The sequence below is a fragment of the Tachyglossus aculeatus genome, chromosome X1 (genome assembly GCF_015852505.1).
Source record: "Tachyglossus aculeatus isolate mTacAcu1 chromosome X1, mTacAcu1.pri, whole genome shotgun sequence".
Classification (NCBI taxonomy): Eukaryota; Metazoa; Chordata; class Mammalia; order Monotremata; family Tachyglossidae; genus Tachyglossus; species Tachyglossus aculeatus.
In genome coordinates this window covers 12,469,930-12,485,813 of record NC_052101.1, presented here as the reverse complement: position 1 = coordinate 12,485,813, position 15,884 = coordinate 12,469,930, and the positions used below count along the sequence as shown (strand labels likewise).

General features: G+C 41.8%; 1 non-coding gene across 1 annotated transcript; it reads left to right on the top strand.

Moving 5' to 3' along the window:
* Nucleotides 1-652: 652 nt before the first annotated feature.
* On the top strand, nt 653-790 carry LOC119920626. Its single transcript, XR_005448357.1, has one exon. It is a non-coding gene; the product is annotated as a small nucleolar RNA SNORA7 (small nucleolar RNA).
* Nucleotides 791-15,884: the final 15,094 nt, after the last annotated feature.

The following is a 15,884-nucleotide window of genomic DNA, read 5'->3' as shown; positions in this document are numbered from 1 at the left end:
TTTCTAAAGGGCTGGAGATACATCTTATATGTCTCCCGAATGCAATTATTACAAGGTGGAGTGGAAGAGGCCTGATCTGCTATGGAACTTCATCATCATCAATCGTATTTATTGAGCGCTTACTATGTGCAGAGCACTGTACGAAGCACTTGGGAAGTACAAATTGGCAACATATAGAGACAGTCCCTACCCAACAGTGGGCTCACAGTCTAAAAGGGGGAGACAGAGAACAAAACCAAACATATTAACAAAATAAAATAAATAGAATAGATATGTACAAGTAAAATAAATAAATAGAGTAATAAATATGTACAAACATATATACATATATACAGGTGCTGTGGGGAAGGGAAGGAGGTAAGATTTGGGGGATGGAGAGGGGGACGAGGGGGAGAGGAAGGAAGGGGCTCAGACTGGGAAGGCCTCCTGGAGGAGGTGAGCTCTCAGTAGGGCCTTGAAGAGAGGAAGAGAGCTAGCTTGGCAGATGGGCAGAGGGAGGGCATTCCAGGCCTGGGGGATGACGTGGGCCGGGGGTTCCGGGGGTACGTGGAACTTGGGATACAAGGGAGAAAAATTCTGAAAAAAAGTAATAAAAAATAGCAGCAGTGTAGTATGAGTTACCAGAACAATTCAGGGAAGGTAAGAATGCACTGCCCTCTCAGGGTCTCATCTGGAGAGCTTCCAGTACTCTACCAGTCACGACTACCGGAGAGATAATCGAGCAGAGGCCTACCCATTCCATTCCTAGCTTGGGCAGCGGCTAGCGAGTGGAAGGCAATCTGCTACAAGTCAAAACTCACCTGTGCTGGGCAGCGGTGGCGTGGGCAGAGACTCATTTACTGCGTGGAAGGAAGCAATGGTAAACCGTTTCCATAGTTTTACCAAGAAAACTCTGTGGATACGCTACCAGAACGATTGCAGATGGAAGTGCAGCATTTTGGGAGAGATGTCTGTGGCATCTTTATGGGTTGGACATGACTCAACAGCATTAGACAACAACAAAAACAACAAGAATGCACTCAGGACTTTCACATAGATGAAGGAATCAGCAGTTACATTGAGGGATCACGTGAGGAAGACCTCTATTTTTAGTTCTCTCAACAGGGCCTAGAATAACATTTAGAATGGCTTTGAAAACTCTAAGGTTGTCTTACTCTTTGGGGAGTTGTTATTATTTATTATACTTCATTCATTCAATCGTATTTATTGAGTGCTTACTACGTGCAGAGCACTGTACTAAGCACTCGTGGGACAACCTGATCACCTTGTATCCCCTTAGCACTTAGAACAGTGCTTTGCACATAGTAAGCGCTTAACAAATGCCATCATTATTATTACAAGTTGGCAACATACACTTTTACACTTGTTAAACATTTAGACTATACAAAGCATTCTCCTCAAGGATTGGGAATCGTAGAAGGGTATTGAATCAGAGTAAGTCCCTGGGCAATAGAGGGATCATAATCTAAAAGCTGGAGTGAAGAAAATGGCATTATTATTATGGTGCTTGTTAAAGATAGGGGTGGATAAAATACAACTGGATTGGAAAAAAAAAACCACCTGTCCCAGATAAGGCTCACCATCTAAGGCAGGAGGGAGAACAGGTATTTAATCTACAGATTAAATGAAGAGGAAGCGGAGGCACAGTGAAGTGACTTACCCAAGGTCACACAGCTTTAGAATCATTCATTCAATCTTATTTTTTGAGCGCTTACTGAGTGCAGAGCACTGTACTAAGCGCTTGGGAAGTACAAATTGGCAACATATAGAGATGGTCCCTACCCAACAGGGGGCTATCCAGGTCTCCTGACTCCCAATCCTGTGCTCTTCCCACTAACAATCCATCTGAGTGGAATTCATTGAGTGCTTACTGTGGGAAGGACACTATACTAAGGTCTTGTGGAAGTACAGTACAATAGAGTTGATAAACAGGATCTTTGCCCACAAGGAGCTTATGCTCTAGAGGGAGAGACATATGTTAAAATCAGTTACAGAGAGGTGAAATAGCAGGGTGGCCTATTGAAAAAGGATTAACTGGGGAAATTTGATAATATACCCCATAAAGCAGTAACAATAAGAAAAGCAGCCAAGCATCACTGCCAGAAATGCTTGGGTCTCTGACAGCTCACTAGTTCTGGTAGAACTGACTTCAGCCCGAAAAGTCACAGCCTCCCCTGGGTTTGAACAGTAGGGAAGGAAGTATCTCCCTGCCCCATTCCAGGGAAGCAGGAGATGGAATTTGTGGCGGGAAAGGGCAGGTGATTAAGTGTTTATGCTATATTGCATTTTATATTTGCAAGCTACAGTACAATCCTCTTACCGCTCGTAACATCATGAATGCAAAAACACCCCCAGCAGGCGATCGAATAGGTGATGTAAAATTAATTGTTTTTACTTGAGAATTGGACCAAATGTCTTATTTGTGTCCTCGTAAATTAGTTTATATTAGAACTGACTAGAGATTTGATCTCTTAGATCGTTTCTTAATACTTCTAGTAAGACACAGGTTTAACGAGGGCACTTTCAAAAAGTGAAAGTCATTTCCCAGTCATTGTCTACGGTACCAATTTCCCTGCTGAAGAAATCTGTCTGACTTTTTGCCAGCTCTGTAGAATCAATGATACATTACAGGATAGCGAGAGGGATGTTTTTTCCAAAATTGGACAATTAAGTATCCTGAAGATGATAGGAACACATAATTACATACATTAGAATTTGAAGGCTTTAGAACATAAATTGGTCAAAGCAAACCTTCTGACACACAGTCCAATGTTTCTAAGCCATTTTTACCTCTTAAGCACAATTGTTCTCATGCTAAAGCTTTTTAGACATGCCAGTGTTTTGTTTACAAGAGTGTGCTAAGTGTCAGGTATTTTTCCTCCTGTGTTTTTCAATATGATCATAACTTATGATTCTCTCGGTAGCTGTGCCCTTTTAGATGAATTTGTGTAGTAGGTTTTCTTTTTCTTTGTGGTATTTAAGTGCTTGTTATGTGCGAAGCACTGTACTAAGTGCTGGGATAATTGCAAAATAATCAGGTTGGTCAGAGTCCATGTCACACATGGGGCTCTCAGAATTAATCCCCATTTTACAATTGCAGTAACTGAGGCAGAGAGAAGTTGTGACTTCTCCAAGGTCACACAGCAGACAAGGACTAGAACCCAGATCCTTTTTACTGCCAGGCCCAAACTGTATCCATGTTGATTATCTCATTATAACTGGCAGTAGCTGTTCCCTTTTAGGCAAATCTGTCTTGTGGCTCTCAACCAAGGGAGCACAGTCATTTTTTTTTTTTCTTAAGAAGTGGCAAAAGAGGAGTTATTTTTCTAAACTTCTTAGTAGGCATTATCTTCAAGTGGAGAAAGAGTCTGGCACCAGTATAATCTCCTCTAGGCATTTGGAAAGTAACCAGACATTTCAATAGCCATTCAATAACTTCCCATATCTTAACAATTTGTATGGTCAAAACTCATTTGTGAGACTGCAAAATGACCTGAAACTTGGCACCCATTCGACTGATTTATTTTTCTTCTTTCTTCTCTTCAAGAATATCAATACTTTCTTTGGGAGGATGATTTATTAAAAAGTGTGGCATCTATGCCATATTAAAACCTGGACTAAGCTAAAAAGTCAGTCAGTCATATTTATTGAGCGCTTACTGTGTGCAGAGCTCTGTGCTAAGTGTTTGGGAGAGTACGATATAACAATATAACAGAAACATTGCCTGCCCACAATGAATTTACAGTATAGAAGGGGAGATGGATGATGGAAATAAATAAATACAGATATGTACGTAAGTGTTGTGGAGCTAAAGGGAGGTGGTGAATAAAGAGAGCAAGTCAGGGTGACGCAGAAGGGAGTGGGAGAAGAGGAAAGGGCGGCTTAGTCCGGGAAGGCCTCTTGGAGGAGATGGGCATTCAGTAAAACACTCTCCCCCTTCTTAGAAGGGGGTAGAGTCATTTTCTGTCAGATTTGAGGATGGAGGGCATTCCAGGTCAGAGGCATCATCATCATCACCATCAATCGTATTTATTGAGCGCTTACTGTGTGCAGAGCACCGTACTAAGTGCTTGGGAAGTACAAGTTAGCAACATATAGAGACAGTCCCTACCCAACAGTGGGCTCACCGTCTAAAAGGGGGAGACAGAGAACAAAACCAAACATACTAACAAAATAAAATAAATAGAATAGATATTTACAAGTAAAATAAATAAATAAATAAATAGAGTAACAAATATGTACAAATATATATACATATATGCAGGTGCTGTGGGGAAGGGAAGGAGTTAAGATGGGGGATGGAGAGGGGGAGAGGAAGGAAGGAAGGGGCTCAGTCTGGGAAGGCCTCCTGGAGGAGGTGAGCTCTCAGTAGGGCCTTGAAGGGAGGAAGAGAGCTAGCTTGGTGGATGGGCAGAGGGAGGGCATTCCAGGCCCGGGGGATGACGTGGGCCGGGGGATGACGTGGGCCGGGGGTCGATGGCGGGACAGGCGAGAACGAGGTACGGTGAGGAGATTAGCGGCAGAGGCAGGACTTAGGCTAGAGGTTGGCGGAGAGATAGACGAGATCATGTGAGGAGGTTAGCATTAGAAGACTCCTACAGATAATACTCTGTCCCAGGTCCACCCTGCAAATCATTTAAATCACTTTTCCCTTACTATACCTGATAGAAAATAATAAAATAAATCCACCGAAGAGAAGAATCTGGACCATGAGTAATTTGGTAGAAGACTGAACTGCTTGCTACCACTTAGCTCCATTAGGCTGCTCCAGTGGAATTGCTTCAAAATTAAGGAGGCATAACCAGAAATGTTCATAGTAATAACAACTGTGGAATTTCGTAATTACTTACTATGTGCCAGCCCTGTGCTAAGCACTTTCATTCATTCACTCAATCATATTTATTGACTGCTTACTGTGTGCAGAGCACTGTACTAAGTGTTTGGAAACTACAATTCAGCAACAAAGCGAGATAATTCATCCAATTCAATCGTATTTATTGAGAACTTACTGTGTGCAGAGCACCGTATTAAGCGCTTAATCCCTAATCTGTACTTACAACGGGTTTACAGTCTAGAGAATAGGTACAAGATTATAAGGTCAGACACACTCCCTGTTCCACTTGGAACTCACAGACAAGGTGGGAGATAGAACAGGATAGAACAGATAGAACAGAATACTAGAAATGATAACTGTGGTATTTGTTAAACACTTACTATGTGCCAGACCCTGTTCTAAGCGCTGGGTTGGACAGTCTCTGTCCTGCATCGGGCTTACAGTCTTAATCCCCAATTTACAGATGAGGTAAAGGAAGCACAGAGAAGTGAAGTGACTTGCCCAAAGGCCACACAGCGGACAAGTAGTGGAGTCAAATTAGAACTCGTAACCTTCTGAATCCCAGGCCTGTGCTCTATCCACTAAGCCACGCTGCTTCTCAGGTATGGATTCCCCATTTACCTGATGAGGAAATTGTAATCCAGAGAAGTTAAGTGACCTGCCCAAGGTCACCCAGCAGGCAAGTGGCAGAGCGCCAAGGTTAGAACTGAGGTTCTCTGTCTCTCAGGCCTATGTTCTTTTCAGCAGTCCTAGTGGCTTCCAACCCACACTTTCTAACGCCGGTTAAAAACCCCATTGATAATAATGTTTTTTGGACCTGAAAGACCACTATTGACATATATAGTCCTATAGACCACTTTAGTTCTTCTAGACTGTGAGCCCACTGTTGGGTAGGGACCATCTCTATGTGTTGTCACCTTGTACTTCCCAAGCGCTTAGTACAATGCTCTGCACACAGTAAGCACTCAATGAATATGATTGAATGAGTGAATGAATTGACCACCTGTAACCAAATAAATACTCAAATTATTTTAAATTTGAGATTACTATCATAGATACAGATGTCTATTTCTAATTGGGTAGATGAAGCTTCTCCATTATCATCCACAGATGACCAAATTCCATCACCAAACTTGCTATTTGTGTTGTAGGGCCATGAAGAAATAAGGGAAGGTGTTTCTTAGGCTGGGCTATGCTAAACACACAAAGAGTTCGATATGACATGCAGAATGAAGCCCAGTTCCACAAAGCACTCGATATTATGCCAGACAAAATGTTCAAGGGCAGAACTGTGCTGTAGAGTTTGTGTACGTTGCTCTTGGGATGCCAGGATTTCAGGACGGCCTGGTTTTACCCATCAATCAATCAGTGGTATGTATTCATTCATTCATTCAATTCATTCAATAACATAATTGAGCACTTACGGTGTGCAGAGCACTATACTAAGCGCTTGGGAAGCACAAGTTGGCAACATATAGAGACGGTCCTTACCCAACAACGGGCTCACGGTCTAGAAGGGGGAGACAGTGCTCTGCAAAAAATAAGCATGCAATAAATACCACTTAATGACCAAGCACTTAGTACAGTGTTCTGCACCCAGTGAGCGTGCAATAAATACTACTTAATGAATGACTAAATGAAGGAATTAATGAGTGGCTGTGAAGAAGCAACCCCAATTACTGACCAGGTGATTTCCCCTTATGGATGGCTCTAGGCATGAACGGGTGGGAGTGTGGATAGGGTGAGCCCACTGTTGGGTAGGGACTGTCTCTATATGTTGCCAATTGTACTTCCCAAGCGCTTAGTACAGTGCTCTGCACATAGTAAGCGCTCAATAAATACGATTGATGATGATGATAGGGTGTCATCGTGGTTCTGATGGACGCAGTGATTGCTGCCAAAGAGGCCGTGGAAGAACCATCTGTTTTGTGAGAGAAAAAAGATGCTCCCCGAGGCTGGACATTTTAGTGAGGAAAGTGCGTTATTTGGAAATGCATTATTTTAAGTTTATCCGGACAGAATCTTTTCTAATTTAAAAATTTGTACACTCAGGGCTATTTATGATGATGAAAAAGTGGTGAAGTTTTTGTTATTCTAAGGTAACATTCTATTCAGATTAAGATAGTTTTTGACTGTGCATTATGGACAGTGGATGGTAGGAATCATCTTTTGAATGAAATGAAGAATCATTGAGAGTTTCAAAAAATCATTTGTTGACAACTGTTTCTTTTGCCAAATGATTTAGCCAATTTATACCAAGCTCTAAGGGAATAAACAGAAGCCCTACAACCTGTGTCCAATTCTCTTTCAAAGCTGAAAGGTTAGCAACTCTCATTTTTTTAGCTAATATGAATTGATAAAACAAGAAACGAAAGGGCAAAAACAAGATTTCAAATACTTGAAAGATACTCATAAAAATGCTCTCTTAGGGCTTATTACATCTCAGCTCTTTCATGGACAGTGCAAGGAATTGAAGTAGATTGGCTTCTAGAATTATTGTTTTTATTCTAACAGTAATTTATATTCAGTGCTTGTAAATACTATCATCAATTTTTCCCAATTTGTTAGGTTGTACATATGTAAGGGAAAAGTAGTACTGTTCCTTGGAATTGAAGCAAGGGATTAGGATAAATATTCAATTGTAGGCCCCTTGTTCTTTCTACTAGACAATAATGAGCCATGAAAATGTTTTTTCAAAAATATGGTTGATTTTGCCATACTAAATTTCTTGCGTTCAACTTCCTTCCTCTCCATTATTTCCTCTTTTATTCAGGGTTTCCCTAGCTGGATTCATCTCCTTTCTCAGAAGATATAAAAAGACAAAGAGAAACTGCTCAGCAGGTCAAAGTAAACAACAGAAAAAGCTAGAGCCAAAGAGAAAAATACAAGATCAAGTCCCCAGAAACACCTGGACCATTTCTGCAAGGAAACAAACAAACAAAAAAAACACCTGGGGATGGAGGGGCTGGGATAAGAAATTTTATTTTTTTCTATTTGGGAAGGGTTCCAATTCTACTTTGTGTTACTATATGGCCCTCCTTGGTCGTCGATGATGATGCTACTGATAGTGAAATCTCAACCATGTGCAAAAGTGTGGCTGAAAAAAACCAATGCATAACAGTTAATCCATTCCATATTTTATGCACGTACAGGTAGCTTATTTATATTTACTGATATATTTGCCACCTGAAGGTGCTGTCCCTGAATCCTAGTCTGCTCCTTGGAATCCAAGAAGAATCCCTTTCCCTAAGGCTCATCAGCAAATTTGGCTGGTCTACTTCCTGTCATGGCCTTCCAGAAGTTCACTGATAGAAACTGTGCCTCACTCACTCAAAGATATTTGTTCTTCCCTCCATCTTCCTAAAATTCCACCTTCTCCAGCAAGCCTTCCCTGATTAAAATCCCATCACCCCAGATCTCATCAGTCGATCAGCCGCCTCTAGCTCTTACAACCGTTTTTATACCCTCCCTCAGCATTTTTGTGTACACAAATAATGGAGTGTCCAGTTCTTTAATTCTGATTATAAACTTTTTGTGGGCAGAGAACTTATCTACCAACTCTGTAATATTACTCTCCTAAGCCCTTAGTGCAGTACTTGGCACAATGCATAGAGAGTTGGCCCATTAACATGATAGTCTCTCCTTAGAATGTCCCTGGTTAAAATTCAGTAAACACTCAGGACCTGATTTGGTATTTTATTTTTTTCTGTGAAGATTGGATTCCCTCTGCTTTGAAGTGCAATCAAACTGTCCACTTCTTTTCTGTATTTAACACGGTGATAGAAGATCTTACTGTGTGGCATAATGGATTAGAGCATAGGCCCGGAAGTCAGAAGGTCATGGGTTCTCATCCCAGCTCTGCCACTTGTCTGCTGTGTGACCTTGGGCAAGTCACTTAAATTCTCTGTGCGTCATCCGTAAAATGGGGTTTGGGACTTTGAGCCCTACAAACTGTGTCCAACCTGATTTACTTGTATCCGTCCCAGCGTCTGATACACAGTAAGTGCTCGACAAACATTATTATTATTGTTATTGTTATTGTTATTATTATTATTATTATTATTATTACTTCAGTTCTTGGTTGGAAAAAGTGTAGAAAGGAGAAAGTGTAGAAAGGAAAAAAGTGTTTATCTAATTTTTCGCTTCTTATATGCAGGCACATAGAATGCATTTTTCTTCTATGTAATTTAGTGAGCTTCCCGAGCTTTCTACATAAACCTCATTCCCGTCCCACTTCTGGCCTTCTGCCTTCTCTTGGTGCTTCTCTCCCAAGCGCTTAGTACAGCGCTCTGCACACAGTAAGCACTCAATAAATACGATTGATTAACTGATTGATTCTCTCGAAAGTGGACACCCACAGTTAATTGTATTTCTTAGAACAGTGTGCAGCGCTTAGAACAGTGTTTTGCACATAGTAAGCACGTAACAAATACCATTCATTCATTCATTCAATAATATTTATTGAGCGCTTACAGTGTGCAGAGCACTGTATTAAGCGCTTGGGAAGTACAAGTTGGCAACATATAGAGACGGTCCCTACCCAACAGCAGGCTCACAGTCTAGAAGGGGGAGACAGACAACAAAACAAAACATATTAACAAAATAAAATAAATAGAATAGTAAATATGTACAAGTCAAATAAATAGAGTAATAAATCTGTACAAACATATATACAGGTGCTGTGGGGATGGGAAGGAGGGAGAGAAGAAGGAGGGGACGGGGAGAGAGAAAGGAAGGAGGGGGCCTTCCCAGATACCAGTGGAAAGATCCCGGGCTTTGGAGTCAGAGGTCATGGGTTCAAATCCCAGCTCCGCCAATTGTCAGCTGTGTGACTTTGGGCAAGTCACTTCACTTGTCTGGGCCTCCTTTACTTCATCTGTAAAATGGGGATTAAGACTGTGAGCCCCCCGTGGGACAACCTGATCACCTTGTATCCTCCCCAGCGCTTAGAACAATGCTATGCACATAATAAGCACTTAATTAATGCCATTATTATTATTATTATTTCCATTTCGATTCAATTGCCGATAAGGCCCACTAGATGGTATGCACTAACTACGCTGAGCAGGCCGCGGACTCCCACGCTCTGCCAAGAGCTATCCACATGGAACTCTCTCGATGACCTTTAATGGAAAAGGTAGTCGCCAAAGTAGCTTGACAGCAAGCTTTATTAGTAACAGAAAATCCATCATCAGACTCACTATAGAATGAGGTGGCGCCGATTAGTTTCTCTTATCTGAGACGGTCACAGGAAGGCATCAAAGGAAAACATTCAAAAATTGCCCACCCGTGACCGAGTGCATATGAATCATTTGGAAAGGGCAATTTCAAAAGATTTTAAGGCTTGCTAGACACAAGCGTTTGGGGGTCATTTGAGAGGAGGTTAACAAAGCTCTTTCTTTTGCACCGGGAAGGAGTCAGAATCTAATACTTTAGGTCCTCTGCGGAATGCATGAAATCGCACGGATTCCCCTGGAGTATTACGTTTGAATTCACCTTTCTGCCTTCACGTACAACTAGAACAATTGCATCATTCCCTCCTGTATTACTAGCACACTTAATAAGCCTTAAATATGCATCCTCATGCCAACAGGTCCTTCTCCAAAGGCAATCTTCGTATTTCAGAAATCAAAAGCAATTTGGCTAAATGACCTGGAACATAACACCATGAAAGCCCATGGAAATCACTGTGCCTAGAATGCAGTCAAATTATGAAGGGAAAACCGTTCAATACCCTTTTGAGCAGGTATGCTTTTGCAAAAGGGGTGACTTTAGCATGCTGCACCTTGTCAATAAAGAATGATGAGTTCTTGGGGAAATATTTGAATTCCCATGAAGCTAAAAGGAGAATAGCTCATTTTGCAAATGCGTGCAATTTCCCTCGTGGACTAACAATAATAATAATAATTCTGGCATTTGTTAGGTGATTACTGTATGCCAGGCTCTGGGATGGATGCAAGCAAATCGGTTGGACACAGTCCCTGTTTCACACAGGAAAGGCTCTCCGGGAGGTAGTGCAGTGATGATCTCTTCACTGGACCTCTTGAAAGTTAATGTGTCCCAGTGCACCAGAACCTAAGAAGACACAATCCTCACTGCACACTGGTTAGCCAGATACCAGAGATCAAATTGCCTGGGATTTCCTGAAACTCTCATACTGGGCCTATTTTTTTTGATCAACAAGTGTAAACTAAGCACCAGGAAAGGAGGAGGATCAGAAGGGTAAAAACCGGGACAAACCAGTAAGGAATAGAGGTGTGTCCATTTATTGAGGGCCTATTGAGGGTGCTATTGAAGTAAGAGAAGGTGTCTCAAATGCTCTCCTACCTTTCGCTTTCTTCCCCCCTCCTTTCTTTCCTTCTCATTTTTTTCTCCTGATTCCTTACTGAATCATCCATGTGTATTCACTCATTCAACAATTGTATTTTTTGAGCACTTACTATGTGCAGAGCACTGTACTAAGCGCTTGGGAAGTACGAGTCGGCAACATATAGAGACGGTCCCTACCCAACAACGGGCTCACAGATTGCAAAGTAGGATGGGACAACAATGTAAATTAATCAGGAATTTTAATGATTAACTCCCCTGATTTTAGGCTCTTGAAGGGCATCATCATCATCATCATCAATCGTATTTATTGAGCACTTACTATGTGCAGAGCACTGTACTAAGCGCTTGGGAAGTACAAATTGGCAACATATAGAGACAGTCCCTACCCAACAGTGGGCGCACAGTCTAAAAGGGGGAGACAGAGAACAAAACCAAACATACTAACAAAATAAAATAGAATAAATATGTACAAGTAAAATAAATAAATAGAGTAATAAATATGTACAAACATATATACATATATACAGGTGCTGTGGGGAAGGGAAGGAGGTAAGATGGGGGGATGGAGAGGGGGACGAGGGGGAGAGGAGTATCTCTACTACTACTACCACTACTAATAATAATTATGGTATTTGTTAAGCGCTTAATATGTGCCAAGCACTGTTCTAAGCACTGGGGTAGATAGAAAATTATCAGACTGTCCCACGTGGGGCTCACAGTCTGAAACCCCATTTTACAGATGAGAGAAGATGAGGCACAGAGAAGTTAAGTGACTTGCCCAAAGTCACACAGCAGGCCGTGTACTCTCCCAAGCACCTAGGATGAGGGACCTGCCCACAGTCAATATTACTGATTGATTTGATTAATCTAGTTGATTTAGTTTCAAGCTTAGAATCATAGGAAGGATGGAAAGGTCAAGGCAAAGAGAAAGAGGAGCGAGAAGAAAAATAGAAAGGATGAGAAGAGTACAAGGAGGATGAAAGTTAAAAGAAACCAAAGGCCTGGTTTGCTCTAACTCAAGCTTTTTCCAGAAAGAACAACACAATTTGACGTACCTTGCTTTCAGGAAAAAGAGTGGCTTCATTGCACTTTGATAGATTTTTTTAAATGTCTAAGAGGTCTAATGTAGGGCAGTCAACATCACTAGGGACATCTGCTCCCTTATGGGCATGAGTGTGTAAGTTTCGTTGCTACAGCTATCGACAGAATAGACTTCGTGCTGAGGAAAAATCTGATTTCTGTGCAGTTGCATATGTGTTTGTAGCCAGTGGGAAGCTAGCTAGATACTGATGTGTTTTCCACATCTTTTGACTCTCACATGTCTAAAGGGGTAAGTGTGTAATGGGAAATAACTGAAATATGCCACCAGCTCTTTTCATCTCTCTGGGACATTGCTGGGAAAACACATCAGATAATGACTCATTCCTGAGCCTAAATCCAGATAATAACTCTCACTTCTTAATAACTTGCCTCCGGCCATCAATATCTCAAATACAATCAAATTTTGTAAACTGTCATATGATGTTTCGCTTAGACATAAAATACGAGCTCCACAGTTTTGCCAAATCAGTGTGTGGATGATACTAGTTGGTGGGCATGACTCAGAACAGACACTTAGGTTATTTAGTCACAGAATCTGAGATTAATATGTGGTTAACTTGAAAAGTGATGACACTGACAAAACAGACTCGCACGTGGTCACCTGGAGAGCAATAATTTGTCTTCTACTGTGCCTGGGTGAAAGGGGTGAATTTCTGTATTTTAAAATTTAAATTTGAAATAGGTTTCCAGGAATTTTCCCAGGAAAATGTCTCAGAGAAAAGTCTCTGAGAAACAGCTTTTAAATTTCACAAAATAAAACCTAATAATAATGATGATGGCATTTATTAAGCACTTACTACGTGCAAAGCACTGTTCTAAGCGCTGGGGAGGCCACAAGGTGGTCAGGTTGTCCCACGGGGGGCTCACAGACTTAATCCCCATTTACAGATGAGGTAACTAAGGCCCAGAGAAGTTAAGTGACTTTCCCAAAGTCACCCAGCTGGCAATTGGCGGAGCTGGGATTTGAACCCATGACCTCTGACTCCAAAGCCCGTGCTCTTTCCACTGAGTCTAAATGGAAAATAAAACTGTTCTTCAGCCTTTGTCCCTATTCCACATGTGGTTCTTCATAGGGATGATGAAATTGAAGAGCAGCTTGGCCTAGTGGAAAAATCTTGGGCCTGGGAATCAGAGATCCTGAATCTAATCCTGGCTCTGCCACTTACCTGCTCATTCTTTTGGACAAATCTTGCCTCAGTTTCCTCATCTTCAAAATGAGGATTCAATACCTGTTCTCCTTCCTGCTTAGATCCTCCTGCTTAGAGAAGCAGTGTGGCTCAGAGGAAAGAGCACTGGTTTGGGAGTCAAAGGTCATGGGTTCTAATCCTGACTCTACTGCTTGTCAGTTGTGTGACTTTGGGCAAGTCACTTAAGTTCTCTGTGCCTCAGTTACCTCATCTGGAAATCGGGGACTAAGACTGTGAGCCCCACATGGGACAACCTGATCACCTTGTAACCTCCCCAGCACTTAGAACAGTGTTTCCCACATAGTAAGCGCTTAACAAATGCCATTATTAAGCACTTAGTACAGTGCTCTGCACACAGTAAGCACTAAATAAATACGATTGAATGAATCATGAGTCCCATGCGAGACAGGAACCGTTTCCGACCTGATTAAGTTTTTTCTACCCCAGCATTTAGAACAATGCTTGACATACGGTAATCATTTGACACATACCATTAAAAAAAGAAAATCAGGTCACTGATCTCAGACTATAAGCTCGTTGTGGGCAGCGAAGGTATCTATTATATTGTACTCTCCCAAGCAGTACAGTGCTCTGCACAGAATAAGCACTCAGTAAATACAATTGACAGATTTACGTGTTCACTACCCCATAGTGAGGAATGGCGTGTAGATTTACACCCCAGATGATCCCTACTGATGGCTGAGTCCTGCCGTAAGTCCAGTTGTATGTAGTGAAACCTTAATTATGTTCATTATGTGTCTGCAACAGAGTTGGTAACATATTCTCTGCTCACCAGGAGCTTCAGTCTACTGGGGAGATATTAAAATATATTATGGACTTTGATGTACGTAAGTGCTGTGGGGCTGAAGGTGGAGTGACTATTAAATAATAATCATTATAATAATAATTTTGGAATTTGTTAAGCGCTTATTCTATGCAGAGCACTGTTCTAAGCGCTGGGGAGGATACAAGGTGATCGGGTTGTCCCATGTGGGGCTCACAATCTTAATCCCCATTTTACAGATGAGGTAACTGAGGCCCAGAGAAGTTAAGTGACTTGCCCAAAGTCACACAGGTGACAAGCGGCAGAGCTGGGATTTGAATCCATGACCTCTGACTCCCAAGCCTGTGCTCTTTCCACTGAGCCACGCTGCTTTAGAGGGCACAGATACCAGTGCCAAGGCAGCACAGAAGGGAGAGGAAGTAGGGGAAATGAGGATTTAGTTGGGGAAGGCCTCTTGGGGGAGAAGTGATTTTAATAAGGCTTTGTAGGTGGGAAGAATGGTGGTCTGTCATTCACACATTCATTCATTCAATTGTATTTATTGAGTGCTTACTGTGTGCAGAGCACTGTACTAAGTGCTTGGGAAGTACCAGTTGGCAACAGGTAGAGACGGTCCCTACCCAACAGAGGGCTCACAGTCTAGGAGGGGGAGACATACGATTGAATGAATGAATGAATGAGAGGGGCTGTATCCAACTTGAATTGCTTGTATCTACCCTTGCACTTAGTATAGTGCTTGGCACATAGTGCTTAACAAATCCCATTATTATTAATATTAAGGTAGAAGAGGACAAAGTGCTTTAAAGTCTGTGGTAAGGAGTTTCTGTTTGGGGAGGTGGGGGTTCTTGAGGAATGGAGAGACGTGGATTTGATTCTTGATAAATAACCAGTTCTCCCTTAAATCTGGGTTATGTTTTAGAAGAACCACATGTGAAGAATCACACCTGGAGAGTTTCCATTATGCTACCAGTCCCAACTATGGGAGGGAGAGTCAAGCAGAGGCCTACTCATTCCATTCCTAGTTTGGGCAGTGGCTAGTGAGTGGAAGGCAATCTTCTGCAAGTCAAAACTCCGCTATGCTGGACAGCAGCAGCATGGGAGAGAGTTGAGGGCAGAGACTCAGGTTTACTGCACAGAAGGAGACAGTGGTCAACCGCTTCCTTATTTTTACCAAGGAAACTCTATAGATATACTACCAGAACGATTGCAGATGGAGGTGGGGCGTTCTGCGAGAGATGGGGCCACGGCATCGCTATGGGTCGGACGTGACTCGACAGCATAAGATAACAGCAACAACAGACACCATGTTAAGAATAGTTTGCATTCTGAAATAAATACCTTGACCGACCTGGCACACAACCATTTCTTCTGACATAAATGTGTTTGAAATAGATAGGTATGAGTTGTTGGAACATTTTCCCTAATTCTCCAGTAGCGTTCCATCCAAAATACTCACTGGAACCACATGTTGTAAGAGGACTGTCTATTGCAAATGTAGAGCATTCAGCCATAAAGCTTTAAATGGGCTCTTGAATCTATATTTTACTGGCATTTTACTTCTCTCAGTAAACATTTAGGCCGTTTATTATTTGAATCCCCATATTGATGAGTTTACTTTCAGTCTTTTGTGAGTTTCATTATGGCAGAA